The 14287-nt window shown below is 42.1% G+C and overlaps 1 protein-coding gene across 11 annotated transcripts in view; it reads right to left on the minus strand.

The window, feature by feature from the left end:
* Positions 1-14008, minus strand: part of MTUS2 (microtubule associated scaffold protein 2) — a 584469-nt gene extending 570461 nt beyond the window's left edge. For 6 of the 11 annotated variants that reach the window (XM_078070522.1, XM_078070516.1, XM_078070521.1 and 3 more), the window contains exon 1: positions 13698-14007. The gene's annotated coding sequence lies outside the window, so the exon portion shown is untranslated. Of the gene's footprint in view, positions 1-13369; positions 13669-13697 lie in introns of those variants that run through there. The other 5 variants (XM_078070523.1, XM_078070520.1, XM_078070518.1 and 2 more) reach the window with 2 other exon arrangements.
* Between the last annotated feature and the right edge of the window lie 279 nt (positions 14009-14287).

The following is a 14287-nucleotide window of genomic DNA, read 5'->3' on the forward strand; positions in this document are numbered from 1 at the left end:
ATCAGGCTCCCTGCTCTGCGGGAAGCCTGCTTCTCCCTCTCCCACTCCCCCTGCTTGTGTTCCCTCTCTCACTGTATCTCTGTCAAATAAATAAATAAAATCTTAAAAAAAAACACACAAAGTGGGATATTAAAATCTCCTCCTGTTATTGTTGAATTTTCTATTTCTCCCTTCAATTCTGTCAGTTTTTGCTTCATATACTTTGGAATCTGCTGTTATTTGCACATATGTTTGTAACTGTAATATCTTCCTGATAAATTGACCTTTCTATGGATATGTAATGACTTTATCCTTTGTAATAATATTTTACTTAAAGTCAATTTCTCCAATATTAGGATAGCCACTCCAGCTCTCTTTTGGTTATTGTTTGCATGGTATAGCTTATTCTATCCTTTTACTTTCAAACTATTTGTGTTTAAATATAACGTGGGTCTGTTGTAGAGAGAATATAGTTAGATCATGTTTATTTAATTCATTCTGCCAATCTCGGCCTTTTTATTGGAGTGTTTAGTCCATTTACACTTAACATAATAACTGGTAAAATTTAAATCTGCCATTTTATTATGTTTTCTATATGTCTTATGACTTTTTGTTCCTCTATTCCACCATTACTGCCTTCTTTTAAGTTAAATATTTTAGTATACCACTTTAAATCCCCTGTTGTTTCTTTCATTATATATTTTTTATTTTCTTAGTGATTTATGCTATCTTTTATGTTTACCTATGTAGTTACCTTTACTTATACTTTTTATTTCTTCTGTGAATTTGAGTTATTGTCTAAGTTTCTTTTTGTTACAACTAAAAAGATTCCCTTTCATATTTTTTGTAGGGCAGTCTGGTTTTTCTGAGATCTTAATTTTTTTTAAAGGATAGTTTTGCTGCATATAGAATTCCTGATTGGTCTTTCTTTCAGCACTTTGAATACATCATCCTACTACCTTCTGGCTTCCATGATTTCAGATGAAAAGCTAGCTGTTAATCTTATTGAGGATTCCTTGTACACAATGATTCACTTCTCTCTTGCTATTTTCTTTTTTTGGCTTTTGACAAGCCTGACTGAGTGTAGATCTCTGTGTTTATCCTACTTGGAATGCACTGACATTCCTGGGTATGCAGATTAATGTTTTAAATGAAATTTGGCAAGTTTTTGGCCATTGTTTCTTCAAGTATTCTGCCTCTTTCTCTCTCCTCCTTCTGGGATTTCCATTATGCAAAAAAAAAAAAAAAAACTGTATAATTTCAACTGATTTACTTCCAAGTTCACTAATTCTTAGTTCTGCCAATTTTAAATCTGTTGTTGAGCCCATCTAGTCTTTTTTTTTTTTTTCATTCCAGTCATTGTACTTTTCAACCCCAGAATTTGTTTTGTTCTTTTTTAATAATTCCTCTCTTTATTGATATTCTCTATTAGGTATAACATCATTTTCATACTTTCCTTTAATTCTTTAGATATGAATTCCTTTCACTCTTTGAATACATTTATATTCACTGATTTAAAATGTTTGTCTAACAAGTCCAATATCTGGACTTTCTCAGGGACACATTTGGCTTTTTTCTCTTTGTGTGGACTATATTTTCCTCTTTCACTGTATGTGTTATGTGTTGAAAACTGGATTTTAAATAATACGGCAACTCTGAAAATCAGATTCCATTCTCCACCAAAGGTTTATTGTTACTGTTTGTTATTTTTGTTAATGATAATGCTGTTTGTCCATTTCCTGGACTAATTCTATACAGTCTGTTTATCATATGCAGCTGCTTAAGTCTCTGCTCAGTTTGCTTTAGTGGTCAGCTAATGACAAAACAGAAATTTCTTTAAATGTTTTGAACCAATATGTTTCACAGCCTTTGCTGAGTTCTGTGTACGTATTCACACATGCTTTCTATGCTCTGATACGCAGTTTACAACTCTGCCTTAGCCTTTTCTTCTTATTTGTATAGATCCTCAGTGTCAGCCAGAGGTGACAGATTAGGGCTTTCTCGAGTCTTTCTTGGGCATATGTATAAACCTGTACATGTACAGGGGCCTTCCAGATTCCAAAAGATGTGTCAAAACTTTTCAAATCCCATGGATATTTCCTATCCCAATTACTCTTTTGAAGTCTTTTGGTCAACCTCTGGTCAACCCCAACTGGTGTAATCACCTCAGGCACCTGCAATGTTAAACAATTGCTAATTGTTTTTAACAAATACCCTAAGGCTGTTCACACAGAATGAGTTCTGAGTCTGGTAAAATAAAAACAAGCTCTGAGAATGGAGGTTTTCAGTAGCTGCCAGACAGGTCCTATGATGACAATTTTCTGCAAATGGGGTTTTTGAAGAGTTCAGAACCTGTTCTGTCCCCTCCACTAGCTTTTAGTTTTCAAGGCTACTGTGCTAGGAAGAGATAATGGGAGTAAGTTTAAATGCCACAAAGTTCACTGTTCTGAAAGTCAGTCTATTTTCTTGAATAAATGCTCATGGAATTGTTGCAACTCTTTGATTCAATTCCAGAGTTCTAAAATAGTTTATTTTGACAGTATTTGCCTCAGTGAAATTTTGTTCTCACTGCTATTTTGGAGGAGAAGATTTACAGAAAGTCCTTACTCTAACATTCCAGATGTGGTTCCAAGATAAAGATTTGTTTAAATAAAAATACATGATGAATAAAGTATCAAAATTTTAAATTAATACACAATCAATAAAGGTGCTGTACCATGCCATACTGGAGACTGACACCAAAGGAAAAATCAATAACACTGATCTTGTCTTTTTAAAAATTTGGCATTTTGCTCATCATGAATTTTTTGCACTAATTTTTATTTTTTTAATTGCATTAAAATATCATTTTTTTTATTGCTCAGTTTTTTGATGTCCCTTTAAAATTTGCAACTGAGGCAAGTGTCTGACTAGCCTCTCTCTAGTCCCAACCTTAGAGACAGGTAATTTTCAGATATCTCTGCTCTTTAAAAAAAAATTCTCCAAACTGAGATATTAGCTTTAATTCACTTTTATATTCCACTACAATATCTTGGGTTGTTGTCAAAATGATAACCCCAAAATCTAGCAGAAAAATTTCAGTGTGAAGTTTAGGGGTAGAGGACAAAGTAGTAATAATATTAAACTAACTTCTTAAATCTTCTAGTAGAGGCACATTAGCTCACTCAGTATAAAGCTCATTCGTAGTTGCCAGTTAAACTAAAACAATGTGGATTTTTTTAAAGAAATACTTGTTGGAGTCTGTAGAATTTATAAATAATGTTTGGTATATCTGCCATAGATATTTTCCAAAGATATTAATGCAACACTAACAGAAAATGCATCAGGCTTACAAATATCGATTTCAACCAAAGTATTCTTCTACATGATTTCAGTTCTCAAATTGGCATCCCCAGAAAATAACTGATAGAAATATAAGAATTAGGGACAAAAAACGTGTTTGGCTTAATATGTGGCAACACTTCCAACCTGAGAAAACAGTTATTTGTTTGTGGAGAAAGACTGCCTGACTTGAGAAGCTATTTTGAGTAATTTCAAACAGCATAGTACAAAATAATTAATTCTGGATGATTTGAGATTACTTCTCTGCTGGCATTTAACAGAGGTAGTGTTCATATTAGGTTTTTAGATTAATACTCTGCAGTAATAGTCTGGTGAAGTGTGGAAATTTAACTTCCCTATTAAGTGCTCATTATTTGCTTCTGCTGTTTTGTAATTTCTTGTAATCCATGGCTCTATACTCCATGCTTTTTCCATTGTGCTTCTGTAAAGCATTTAAAATCACTATATCAATATTAGCCTATTTCTGGACAAATTTATTTCCCTTATTATGGTCTTTATAGAAGCTAATACACCATGTTGGCTTTTCATTTCTGAGGGTGGGTCAAAGTGCCCAAAGTCAATCAATATCAACCTGTCATTAATACTGGCTTAGCCCTAATCACATACACCACTGACTTACCTTTAATGACTGTGTGTACACAATGTGTGGTTTGGTTACCGGCTATAGGGCAGCCATCTAGGCATACAGGAGCCTCATCAGCCAAAGAGCAATGTCCCCTCCTCAAAACCTAATCCCAGCTGCCTTTAGGCCACAGGGTTCTCTCCAGCTCAGTTTCACCTTAGAAGTTGCTCAAGGTCACTAAATGAGAAAAATACGCAGCCAAGAATACTATATCCAGCTAGGCTGTTATTGAAAATTGAAGGAGAGATAAAAAGCTTCCAGGACAAACAAAAACTAAAGGAATTTGCAAACATCAAACCAGCCCTACAAGAAATCTTGAAAGGGGTCCTCTAAGCAGAGAGAGAGCCTAAAAGCAACATAGACCAGAAAGGAACACAGACAATATGCAGAAACAGTCACCTTGCAGGCAATACAATGGCATTAAATTCCTATCTTTCAATAGTCACCCTGAATGTAAATGGGCTAAATGCCCCAATCAAAAGACACAGGCTATCAGATTGGATTAAAAAACAAGACCCATCGATATGCTGTCTGCAAGAGACTCATTTTAGAACCAAAGACACCCCCAGATTGAAAGTCAGAGGGTGGAAAACCATTTACCATGCTAATGGACACCAAAAGAAAGCTGGGGTGGCAATCCTTATATCAGACAAATTAGATTTTAAACCAAAGGCTGTAATAAGAGATGAGGAAGGACACTATATCCTACTTAAAGGGTCTATCCAACAAGAAGATATAACAATTGTAAATATCTATGCCCCTAACATGGGAGCAGCCAATTATATAAGGCAATTAATAACAAAAGCAAAGAAATACATCGACAACAATAGTGGGGGATTTTAACACCCCCCTCACTGAAATGGACAGATCGTCTAAGCAAAAGATCAACAAGGAAATAAAGACTTTAAATGACACACTGGACCTAATGGACTTCACAGACATATTCAGAACATTCCATCCCAAAGCAATGGAATACACATTCTTCTCTAGTGCCCATGGAACATTCTCCAGAATAGATCACATCCTAGGTCATAAATCAGGTCTCAACCGGTACCAAAAGATTGGGATCATTCCCTGCCTATTTTCAGACCACAATGCTTTGAAATTAGAACTCAATCACAAGAGGAAAGTCAGAAAGAACTCAAATACATGGAGGCTAAAGAGCATCCTACTGAAGAATGAATGCGTCAACCAGGAAATTAAAGAAGAATTAAAAAAATTCATGGAAACCAATGAAAATGAAAACACAAGTATTCAAAATCTTTGGGATGCAGCAAAGGCAGTCCTCAGAGGAAAGTATATAGCAATACAAGCCTTTCTCAAAACAAGAAAGGTCTCAAGTACACAACCTAACCCTACACCTAAAGGAGCTGGAGAAAGAACAGCAAATAAAGCCTAAACCCAGCAGGAGAAGAGAAATAATAAAGATCAGAGCAGAAATCAATGAAATAGAAACTAAAAGAACAGTAGAACAGATCAACGAAACTAGAAGCTGCTTCTTTGAAAGAATTAACAAGATTGATAAACCCCTGGCCAGACTTATCAAAAAGAAAAGAGAAATGACCCAAATCAACAAAATCATGAATGAAAGAGGAGAGATCACAACTTACACCAAAGAAATACAAACAATTATAAGAACATATTATGAGCAACTCTATGCCAGCAAATTCGATAACCTGGAAGAAATAGATGCATTCCTAGAGATGTATCAACTACCAAAACTGAACCAGGAAGAAACAGAAAGAAAACCTGAACAGACCTATAACCACTAAGGAAATTGAAGCAGTCATCAAAAATCTCCCAACAAACAAAAGCCCAGGGCCAGATGGCTTCCCAGGGGAATTCTACCAAACATTTAAAGAAGAATTAATACCTATTCTTCTGAAACTGTTCCAAAAAATAGAAATGGAAGGACAACTTCCAAACTCATTTTATGAGGCCACCATTACCTTGATCCCAAAACCAGACAAAGACCCCATCAAAAAGGAGAATTACAGACCAATATCCCTGATGAACATGGATGCAAAAATTCTCACCAAAATACTAGCCAGTAGGATCTAACAGGACATTAAAAGGATTATTCACCACGACCAAGTGGGATTTATCCCTGGGCTGCAAGGTTGGTTCAACATCCGCAAATCAACGTGATACAATACATTAACAAAAGAAAGAACAAGAATCATATGATCCTCTCAACAGATGCAGAAAAAGCATTCGACAAAGTACAGCATCCTTTCTTGATCAAAACTCTTCAGAGTATAGGGATAGAGGGTACATACCTCAATATCATAAAAGCCATCTATGAAAAACCTACAGCGAATATCATTCTCAATGGGGAAAAACGGAGAGCTTTCCCCCTAAGGTCAGGAACGCGGCAGGGATGTCCACTATCACCACTGCTATTCAACATAGTATTAGAAGTCCTAGCCACAGCAATCAGACAACAAAAAGAAATCAAAGGCATCCAAATCGGCAAAGAAGAAGTCAAACTCTCACTCTTTGCAGATGATATGATACTTTATGTGGAAAACCCAAAAGACTCCACCCCAAAACTGCTAGAACTCATACAGGAATTCAGTCAAGTGGCAGGATATAAAATCAATGCACAAAAGTCAGTGGCATTCCTATACACCAACAACAAGACAGAAGAAAGAGAAATTAAGGGGTCGATCCCATTTACAATTGCACCCAAAACCATAAGATACCTAGGAATAAATCTAACCAAAGAGGCAAAGGATCTGTACTCAGAAAACTATAAAATACTCATGAAAGAAATTGAGGAAGACACAAAGAAATGGAAAAACGTTCCATGCTCATGGATTGGAAGAACAAATATTGTGAAGATGGCAATGCTACCTAGAGCAATCTACACATTCAATGCAATCCCCATCAAAATACCATCCACTTTTTTCAAAGAAATGGAACAAATAATCCTAAAATTTGTATGGAACAAGAAAGACCCCGCATAGCCAGAGGAATGTTGAAAAAGAAAAGCAAAGCTGGCGGCATCACAATTCCGGACTTCCAGCTCTATTACAAAGCTGTCATCATCAAGACAGTATGGTACTGGCACAAAAACAGACACACAGATCAATGGAACAGAATAGAGAGCCCAGAAATGGACCCTCAACTCTATGGTCAACTGATCTTTGACAAAGCAGAAAAGAATGTCCAATGGAAAAAAGACAGTCTCTTCAACAAATGGTGTTGGGAAAATTGGACAGCCACATGCAGAAGAATGAAACTGGACCATTTCCTTACACCACACACAAAAATAGACTCCAAATGGTTGAAAGACCTCAATGTGAGACAGGAGTCCATCAAAATCCTAAAGGAGAACACTGGCAGCAACCTCTTTGACCTCAGCCGCAGCAACTTCTTCCTAGAAACATCGCCAAAGGCAAGGGAAGTAAGGGCAAAAATGAACTATTGGGACTTCATCAAGATAAAAAGCTTTTGCAAAGCAAAGGAAACAGTCCACAAAACCAAAAGACAACCGACAGAATGGGAGAAAATATTTGCAAATGACATATCAGATAAAGGGCTAGTATCCAAAATCTATAAAGAACTCATCAAACTCAACACCCAAAGAACAAAGAATCCAGTCAAGAAATGGGCAGAAGACATGAACAGACATTTTTCCAAAGAAGACATCCAAATGGCCAACAGACACATGAAAAAGTGCTCAATATCACTCGGCATCAGGGAAATCCAAATCAAAACCTCAATGAGATACCACCTCACACCAGTCAGAATGGCTAAAATTAACAAGTCAGGAAACGACAGATGTTGGTGGGGATGCAGAGAAAGGGGAACCCTCCTACACTGTTGGTGGGAATGCAAGCTGGTGCAGCCACTCTGGAAAACAGTATGGAGATTCCTCAAAAAGTTGAAAATAGAGCTACCATACGATCCAGCAATTGCACTACTGGGTATTTACCCCAAAGATACAAATGTAGGGATCCAAAGGGGTACGTGCACCCCGATGTTTATAGCAGCAATGTCCACAATAGCCAAAATGTGGAAAGAGCCAAGACGTCCATCGACAGATGAATGGGGATAAAGAAGATGTGGTATACAATGGAATATTATGCAGCCATCAAAAGGAATGAGATCTTGCCATTTGCAACGACGTGGATGGAACTGGAGGGTATTATGCTGAGCGAAATAAGTCAAACAGAGAAAGACATGTATCATATGACCTCACTGATACGAGGAATTCTTAATCTCAGGAAACAAACTGAGGGTTGCTGGAGCAGGGGGTGGGGTGGGAGGGATGGGGTGACTGGGTGATAGACACTGGGGAGGGTATGTGCTCTGGTAAGCGCTGTGAATTGTGCAAGACTGTTGAATCTCAGATCTGTACCTCTGAAACAAATAATGTAATATATGTTAAGAAAAAAAAAAAAGAAGGTAGCAGGAGGGGAAGAATGAAGGGGGGGAAATCGGAGGGGTAGACGAACCATGAGAGACGATGGACTCTGAAAAACGAACTGAGGATTCTAGAGGGGAGGGGAGTGGGAGGATGGGTTAGCCTGGTGATGGGTATTGAGGAGGGCACGTTCTGCATGGAGCGCTGGGTGTTATGCACAATGAATCATGGAACACTACATCTAAAACTAATGATGTAATGTATGGGGATTAACATAACAATAAAAACATTAAAAAAAAAAAAAAAAAGAAGTTGCTCAAGGTTCTCAGCATTTCCAGATTCCCTAAGAAAGAGTAGTGTGGTTCCCACTGTCAACATCCTTATTCAGTGCAGTTCTGTTTATTCCTAGGGGACTGCAGGGAACCTAGGCAGAAATGCGACTTTCCTGCTGGCCCCCTTCCTACAACAAGCCAATGGGAACCATCAATGAAGACAAACAACCTCCCTCCAACTCCCAGTTCATGTAATGGTGTAGACTGGATTCCACGTCCCTGAGAGGCCCTCAGCTGCAACCAGTCCCAAGCCACCACACCACCCAGAGTCCCCAGAGCAACACCCCCACTCGCCTGACACAGCCTCAGGGTGCTGCAGATAAGTGTCCAAGGGTAGGCCCGAGACACCACCACAACATAATTACAGAGGTGCGTGCTCTTGGGGGGAGGCACTGGCCATCAGCATTAGAGTCCCCCACAACTGCCTGCAGCACCAGACCTCCCTGCTCCTCCCACATGCCGGTGGAGCTCTGCTCTGAGGGCCCTACACTACCTGTTGCCCAATGAGCAAAATGCTCCTCCCCAGATAGCCATATGGCTCATTCTTCCATCTCCTTTAGGGCTCCACTGAACGTCCCCTCTCGGACACGCCTTCCCTGACCATCCTCCTTGGCACAGCAATTCCCTGCCCTATAGTCCTTCTAGGATTTACTTTTCTCTGTAGCGCTATCCCTACCTGATATACTGAGTATTTATTTGAATTTACCCATTACCCTGTAAGTTCCTCGGGGGCACGGTTCTCGTCTGTTTTGTTCACTGCTCTTTAGTACCTGTACCTACAACAGCACGAGGCACACACACACTCTAGAGCACGTGCTGGGTGCTGTTACGGAGAAACAAAACTGGACACTAAGGGCAGTAAAGACAGATTTTATTCAGTATATACTGCAAAAGGGGAAAGAAACTTCAGCACAGAACTGAGCTTTCCTTCCATCCATGTAGAGGTGACTGAGTGTTTTACAAGAATGGAGGAATAAGGAGGGGGAATAAGCAGCATATATAAGCAGAGTCAAGGAGGGGGATAGGGTGGTTGCTCAGTGTCAAGGCAATTAGGCCGTCTGTGCCTGCTCACTGGCACTTGTCCAAGTCAGGCTCCTACAGAGACTGGGAGGCAGAGGCCCTGTCCTCCCTAATGATTACAATTCAAAGGAATGGCTTTCAGGTCTTTGAGAAAGACAGTCCTGAGTTGTAGGAGATACACCTACATCTCGAAGGGGCAGAGAAAGGATTATGATTGTGTTTTTCTAATAAATACTCAATGAAAGGGAAGTCAGGGGCCCACAATAAAGTGTTGGCTGGTACAAAGGGTAAATTCTTTTGGCAGCCTTGGGCTTTTTCAAACAACAACTCAAGGGGGGCTGGGTCATCCCAGGGACATGTCTTAGGCTGCCAGAAGCCTGTTAGAGTTTTTCAAGTGTCTTAGTGTGTGAATTGGGGTGGAGTTGGGGGTGGGGGAAGAGTGCGCTAAAAGTTGCAGTTCTTACAGACCAAGGCTGGTGTCAAGAGGAGTCCTCGAAGGAGCCTCACTAAAGTTTGGTCAAGGAGAGAGTCTTTGTGCAGGGGAGTGGAGAATGGATGGATGGGGTATAAGAATTGGTGGGAAAGGGATCAAGATGATAAGATCTGAAGGCATCTGAATTCAGATAGGAAGTAGAAATCACGTCAGAGAAAAAGAGACAATCCTCCCCTCTTCTCAACAAGTCCCTTTCAAACATTCTGGCGGTGGACACAATCAGGCTGCTAATGGGGCAAGTCAAACACTTCATGCGAGTCCCTCCTGACATGCACTTGCTTCCCAGGGAATATTTTCCAGCCCTGAGTTTGCTCACCGTTTAAAATTCATATTAGAGATGGATGCTAAGGAGTTTACAATCATATCTCCTAATGTTGCCGATGTTATCTGTTCCTATTAACTTTTTATTAATGAAGCCTCTTTTGGTAGTTAATTTCTTCCTTCCCCCTTGGCAGCCCGCCTCTGAAATATGGAAAGGCTTTAACCCACTTTCCTCCCTTCCCCTCCCCCGTCTCAGCTTTTCTCCACCTCCAACTCACACCCAGACCCAAAAAAGCCCTGTTTGTGCAAAATCAACAAAGCAAAGAGTTGGTTCTCCAGATAACCAGCTGATTTCAGTAGCCCTAGGGAGCGTGCACTTTGCTCTTTTTCAGCAGGTCAACTACAACATTGGCCAGATTTCAGTTTTTGTCTTTTTATAAGACTGTAGATGTTAAAATAAGAAAAAGCATTTTTATAAGTTAACTTAACATCTCACATAATTGAGAGCCAGAACAGATTCCGAGTTTGCAGAGCATTACATTTATATGATGGGAGATGCGGGGGGGGGGGGTGGGGGAGAGTGTCATCCTTATTTAAAAAGAATCCAAAATGCAAATATAAAATTAGGTATGACCATGTGAACACACTACTTGCTAGTGGCCTTCCCAGGGGGCTCAGAAGAAGCCTTCGTGAGGGGCCCTGAAGCTTAAGATTCATTAGCTTCCCAGTAAATCCACCTCTGCTGGGAGAAATAAAAGACTACGGCGGTTTATACGGCAGCATTAAAATCTCTAGAAAACCGCTAAGCATAACAGCATTCTATTACATCAGTCCTCTAGATGCTATTCTTATCTCTCTTTCACAAACCTCCATCCCTGCCGTTCCCACTAATTTGGCAACAGCAATTCATTATAAAAGTACATGTGCTGGGCTGGGGTTGTGCATCCTTCCCCTATTTGGGCTCTAACCATCTAGTACTGTGTCAATTATGTAATAGCCAAAACAGGGAGTTTAACAGAGTACAAAAAGCATAGTCGTCGTTCTTACATAAGCCTTCATAAACCATCCATAAGAGCTGAATATCTGGAATTACATAAGATAGAAAACACTGAGTCAGCAGCCAGGTTTATTTCCAACCTTGAAAACAATGAAAAGCTTTTTGCACTTCATTTACTAGTCTACATTAAGTTTTTAATTAGATTTTTTAATAAGACTTGATTATCTTTTCGTGCACACAGAAGGAATAACCAGACACTACTCCTCAACTTCACTCTTACCTCGGCGCAAAGAAATGTCCCACTTAGGACTTCTCTATGTACTTTACAGGGAATTATGGGTCCCTGATAAACAACAACGATTTCTGCAGGCTTAAAAAAAATCATCGAGGAAGATCTTTGGATACAACACAAAAGTGTACACGCTGTAATTCTTCGACACATCTTTCCAATACCATTTTTCTCTCCCCCAATTTTCAACCACTTATTTTAACTTACCTTACACCCCTGTAGCCACACATTGGGCTACAAAGTGACTAACAGAAACAGTGCTATCCCCGGGGTCTCTGTGCAGCCCTGGCTGCACGTAAGAATCACCAAGAGAGATTTTAACATTACATATGCCTCAGCATCACCCCAAGCCATGATATATAAATTGAAAACAGAAAGGAATACCGAGGTGGGGGCACAAGAGGGGGTGCCTACACGTCAGAATTTCTGATGTTTTCTACTTTTATCTTCTTCTTACCTGAAAAAAAATAACCATAAATACGAGTAGCGGTTTTATTGAGGGCAGGGATCTTTAATAACTGATAGCTCATAATTACTAAGTTTCCATCAGATATAAAAAGAAAATCAGGGGCGCCTGGGTGGCTCAGTTGGTTGGGCGACTGCCTTCGGCTCAGGTCATGATCCTGGAGTCCTGGGATCGAGTCCCACATCGGGCTCCCTGCTCAGCGGGGAGTCTGCTTCTCCCTCTGACCCTCCCCCCTCTCATGCTCTCTGTATCTCATTCTCTCTCTCAAATAAATAAATAAAATCTTTAAAAAAAAAAAAAAAAAAAAGATATAAAAAGAAAATCATTCAATAGTTTGAAAGCCATAAAGGATATCTATGGGATCTTTTTTTATCTCTATCAATCAGTAGTCAAAAATTTCCACCAAGTTTCTTAATAGCCTTTACAGAATCTATTTTATTTTTTAATGTTTTGCAATTCTAATAAGTTCAGAGAAAGGGCCCTATATTATCTTAAAGGGTACCTCAAGCTAAGACCATGCTTCTCTTCAAATAAACTTTTGGTCTGAAAATACAGTTCTGACTTACCTTCAACCATTCTCCTCAGATACTCTTGTAATCACTTTTATAACTTTACCAATGAGCAAATATTTCTTAAAGCACTTATATAACAGAGAGTACAGGCGCCTTTGGTACCCTGCCAAGAGTACTTCTTTCCATGTTTGTATTTAAAATAGAATGGTAGTAACATCACTTGTGTGCCTGAAATTCCTTCTGTACACAGGCTCAGAATGAAAAAAAAAATGGATGTAGCAAACCGTTTCACTGCTTTACCATCATAAAGCTCAAAGGAAATAACACATTCCTACTAAATTAAGACGAAGACACAGAACAAATTATCCAAAGCTGGGGCGGGGGGGGGGGGGCGGGTGGAAGGATTCGACTCAACTAACCTACCACCCCTCCCGAAACAGAAGATGTTTAACCTAGCAGCAGCGAAGGCGCCAAATGAGCTGCAAAACCTCAGCCCAAGCAGGTGATGTGGGCAGGAAAGACTAAGTGCTATGATGACAGAAAAGCCAAATAAATACTTCGCTGCCCTGAGCCCGGCGGCAGTGACTCCCTAACTCCGTGCACCTGCCTGCGAGCGGGTTCCAGAAGGCAGGCTGCGGAACCCAGCCCGGCCCTGCTGGACCGCGCAGAAGAGGATTCGCTCACCTGGGTGGGAAAGAGCCAAGAAAGAGGTCCAAGAAGCCACCACTGCCCTCAGTGAGACTCTCATCCCGGACCAGGTTCCGACACGCTTCCTCTTCCTCTTCCTCCTCCTCCTTCAGCTCGAGTTTTCTATTTACCGACAGGTCTGGACTCTGCTGACCCGCCACGGAGGTCCGCAAAGGGGGGGCCCGACAAACTTGCCAAGAGAAGCCAGCGGAGGCGGCGCAGCCAGAGACGCCTCCGCACCTGCGGCGCTCTCCCCCGCGCCGTCACCTCGCCGCCCACGCCCGCCGCCGCGCCCGCAGCGCCCGCTCGGCGCCCCCGCACTCACCTCGCGCAGGCACCGCCCAGGCCGCCGCCCCCGCTCCGGGCCACCGGCGCCCGCGGCCGGGGCCCGCCGACAGCACGCCCGGGCGCGCCCCTGCTCGGCCGCCGCGGCCGCCGCTCCTCCGGCCGCCTCGCCCGGACAAAGACGAGCGGCGGGGCGCGCGGCGGCGAAGCCCGAGCGTCGGAGGGCGCCGCGCAACCCGGGCGCCTCGCTCGCGAGGTACGGTCGGCGGTGACAGCCGCCGGGCGGCGAGCGGGCCCGCACGGGAGGGCGGCGCGGGGCGGCAGAGGCGCGCACCCCCTCCCGGCCACCCTGAGACGCACACGCCGGGCCCGGGCACCTCCTCCCGGCCCGGCGCCCCGCAGACCGCAGCCGCGCCGCCGGGGAGCCGCAGCGCCCTCTGCCGGTCGCGGGGCCTCCGTGCGCGCGCCGTCCCGCTCCAGCTCCCGGCAGGCCCGTGGGCCCCGCACGGATGGTGGCCCCGCTGCGCCACCGGCGGTCCCCGGGGAAGGAAGGAATAAGACTGAGGGGCGGGGGCTGCCGGGGAGGGGGCTTCGAAGAGCGGGATCTGCTGTTTTTCTCTTAGGACGGAA

This window comes from Halichoerus grypus, chromosome 4 (assembly GCF_964656455.1).
Source record: "Halichoerus grypus chromosome 4, mHalGry1.hap1.1, whole genome shotgun sequence".
In the NCBI taxonomy this organism is placed as follows: domain Eukaryota; kingdom Metazoa; phylum Chordata; class Mammalia; order Carnivora; family Phocidae; genus Halichoerus; species Halichoerus grypus.